This window comes from Vigna unguiculata, chromosome 10, assembly GCF_004118075.2.
Source record: "Vigna unguiculata cultivar IT97K-499-35 chromosome 10, ASM411807v1, whole genome shotgun sequence".
Lineage (NCBI taxonomy): Eukaryota > Viridiplantae > Streptophyta > Magnoliopsida > Fabales > Fabaceae > Vigna > Vigna unguiculata.
Window position 1 is genome coordinate 16,892,365 of NC_040288.1, and position 3,860 is coordinate 16,896,224.

A 3,860-nucleotide genomic window follows, 5' to 3' on the forward strand; every position below is an offset into this window, starting at 1 on the left:
AATTCAATGCATCACAAGAATACACTATTTTAGATTCCAAATCATGGCGTTGGACTTGTGTGCATCACAAATTATGTTGGACAAAACGATGAAAACCGACACAAAATCGACGTTAAAAAAAATTTAAATAGCAAAAAAAATCGACTATTTCTGAAAATGTAAAAAATTATAAATTGAAGCTTCACGTCGGCTTAACGCAAACACATCAAATAACTATCGTAATATAGTCGACCCTTAACAATTTGTTTGCATCGGCCGGCCACATATACACTGCACAAGTAAAAAATATATAAATTTTATGTTAAAGTACAGGGGAAAACATCACATTTCACTTTTCCCCCTTAACCTTTTCGCTCTCTTCAGTTTTTCACCCTCGCTTGAGTGAGATGTAGTTTTCCCTCATGCATGGTATTTCTTCCACAATGGGTGAAACTCAACGAGGCGAAACTCCAACCAGCTTCTTCAATGAAGCAACCTGCTGCTACGACACTTGGTTCTACAGCGTCACAAGCTACTCCTGCAAGACGACTACAGTGACGAGCGTAGATGTTTTAGCGAGAGAGGGCGCGTCGACGAGCTCCTTCACCCGGTAACTTCTCGTCAGCAACGTAATGCAAAATCTCTCTTCTTAGTGATGAATAATTTTTCCAGAGGTGCGGTTTAGGGTTTTTGTTCGCATCCAAGTCGATGATCGTACTTTGTTGATTGAACTTTACTACATTGTTGATTGAGTTCAAGTTGACTGAGTAGTTTTTTGGTTGTGGGTCGAAATTAGGTTTGCAGAATAAGCGTTTTGGGTGGATGGGCTTTGAGCTAAAATCTTGAATCCGAGGTGCGTGAGTTACTGCAATTTGAATATGCATTGAATTGTAAATTATTTGATGTTTTGATATTATGATTGAGTATAAGTATTAACTTTTGGGTATTTTCTTAGATGCATAACTGGAAATGATTGAGAGTTGAGTGGCTTATAAAATTGTGTGAAAATATAGATGAGGAAAATTGTTTCTAATGAGGGGAAGAAAGTTTCAGATGTTTGAAACTGAGTTTTGGGATGTTCACTTGTTTAAATTGAAGAGTTTATTTGTCCACTTTGAAGCATGATGGCCATACAAATGTAAAAGCTGGTTGATTTATCCTTGTTCCTTTCGGCCTCGATTAATATTAATTTTTGAAACCAACAGAGCAAATTATTTTCTATATTTAGTATATTAGAGTGCAATGAGCGAAAAGATAAAGTGCATTTTACTTGCTCTATTGTTCACTTTAATCTAATTCTAGACGAGCCTCTTTAAGCTTACTTGTCTCCAACCTTTGGAACCATCTATGAAATCAAAGTCGATGACAATGATGTCAAAGTCATAGCCTTACAAAGGGACAAGGAATTGCTTAGCAATTTGGAGAAATTGTTTAACATGTTAAGGAAGCAGTTCATTCAGGTGGGAGGAAAGGTTGAGTTTAGTGAAACCATTTTGGCATATTTGGTGATTGGCAAGTCAACCTGTCATTTAGGTTGTTCGAGTTCACTAAGCGTTTGAGTTGATAAAGTGTCTGCATAGAGTTCCAAACAATCTTCCCAAGCCAACTTGTATCGCTTATCCTTGAAATTATTGATGTCCATGTTTCAACGTAATTTCTGCACACAAAGGGGTAGGGTGTTTCATTGCATGGAAATGGTTTTCCATGCACAAGCAAGAGAGAATAAAGAAGATAATATCTAATGAAATAGTTGAAAAAGAGGTTTTCCATATGGAAAATGCAATGATCGAAATGGCTTTTGAATTGGTGAGCTTTCTAGGAAACAGAGGAATTTCTTTGAATGTTTGTGAGTTAAAAGTGTAAGGAAAAGGTGTTAAGCCACTAGTTTATGAACTAAGCGTGTGATGCAATTTTTCTGCCACGTAAATTCACTTTCATAAAGTCGAAGTGACAGACGCAATATAACAATAAGATGCACTGTTATGCCTTTTCTATTTCAATGTATGAGTTTAGTCGTCTAACTACAATAGGCATTTAGTTTTTTATATGGACGCAAGTGATGTTGCATATTTTGGGATTATATTTGGGCATGCAAGGAGAAGTTTGCCTCTGCTCTGATTTTTGGTATTTTGATGGAAATGTGATGTTCATGCCATTGTGAAGTGATATACATGTTGATAAAAGTGATTGGTTGTGCTTAATTGGTTGGAGAATACGGTGTTTCCTGTCCATTTTGTTTGAGTATCTTAAAATAATGATGAGTGTTAAAATTTCAAAAGAAGTGGTTGCTTTATGTTTATAAATGGGTCATCAGAACGCCACAAATTTTTGCCATGACTTTTTGAAATTTTGATGACTATTATGTTGGAAATTTTTCATATCCAGAGCTCATTCTTGGCATTTCGTGTGAGGATGTCTTCATTTGGATTGATCACTAGTTTTTCGGAATAAGTTTTTGCTGAGAATTTCTTTTTGTGTTGTGAAGATCAGAATTTAGACCATATCACATGAAATAAATCTTGATCTTGTGAAGCTTGTCTTCAAAGGAGGCTACAAGGGCCTTTCAGAAGACAGTTCAACTCCCTCTTTTAAATGCATTTAGGTCATCTCAAGTGAAAGAAATCTTGAATTTTTTCTTTGTTGTCCCTACTAACCCAATCATATACCATTAAGTTATTGTGTTTCAATTTGTAATGCCTTTATCATTTCATTGATTTATTTGTTATTTGTTGGTTATCATTTCACTTAGCAAATGTTCAATGTCCATGAGATACCCATTTCTAGGTTTATGAAGATGAATCTTATGAAGGTGGATTGTGGCTTGGAGGTGGCTTGGTGGTGGCTGCTACTAGGTTCTATAGGCTAAGTAGGAAAACTTAGAGTGAAAGGCCATTGTGACTATAATGACGATATCAAGACTTGTTTTATTTGGATCTTAGACTCGTGGATTTTATTTGAATAATTCTAAATGAATAAAATGATATCCTGAATTGTGGATTGGATTGCTTGAAATGTGTCTGGATATAGTTGTATTAGATGTGTAGGTTCTACTATTGTGCAGGATCTGGGATGTGCTGGAAACAAATTTTTCATTTCAAATTTAGCACGTATTTGCATTGGTGAAGTCCACGCAAGGCAACGCTAGTGAAAATTGTTTGCGTCGACTAAACCCGCCTATGGTTGACGCCAACGTACGTGGGTTTGACCCATGCATATGAATTTTAATTGTATTTTTTATATGTTTTCGTCAGTTAAGCCGATGATAAGTAAGCAGCAAATGTGCGTCTCTATTTAGACGACGCAAATGAGCTTTGAATCCAGGGAATAGGCATGGTCCATGTGGCCATCGCTGGACCGACGCGATCATCTTCTGATTGTCGATTTTGTGTTTGTGGCATCCATTTTTGGCCAGCGAAAAAAGCCTACATTCTTATAGTGATGTATAGTTACTTTATTTGATGTATTTGATGGATTACATTTTGGATTTTGAGTTTGATTTTGAGATTAAATAAATGATTTTGAAATTTATGAATTTTACTAAGTATCTTAATAGCATCCGAGTCAGAGTGTTACGCGATTCCAAGAATGCAAGGTTTACAAAATTTCATAGCAATACCATTGAGAAAGACTCCATGTCAAGCTAATATAGATTGTTATATAGTTAAATGTTTGCTCCAAATTTAACGAACTTTCACATCTCAAATTCTTCCATGTAACAAGCTGTCCTAAGTTGGAATCTTACCCTCTAGGCGGGTTGCCCATACCCAATCTGCATAAATTTTATGTTGACACATGTGAGAATCTCAAGTGTCTGCCAAAACAAATTAACACCCTCATTGGACTTCAAGAATTGAGTGTTTATGAGAGCTTTCATGTCTGCA

The 3,860-nt window shown here is 36.0% G+C and overlaps 1 long non-coding RNA gene across 1 annotated transcript; it reads left to right on the plus strand.

Moving 5' to 3' along the window:
- Positions 1-247: 247 nt before the first annotated feature.
- Positions 248-2,991, plus strand: LOC114166263. Its single transcript, XR_003599884.1, has 3 exons — positions 248-653; positions 776-832; positions 2,764-2,991. It is a non-coding gene; the product is annotated as an uncharacterized LOC114166263 (long non-coding RNA).
- The last annotated feature ends 869 nt before the right edge of the window (positions 2,992-3,860 follow it).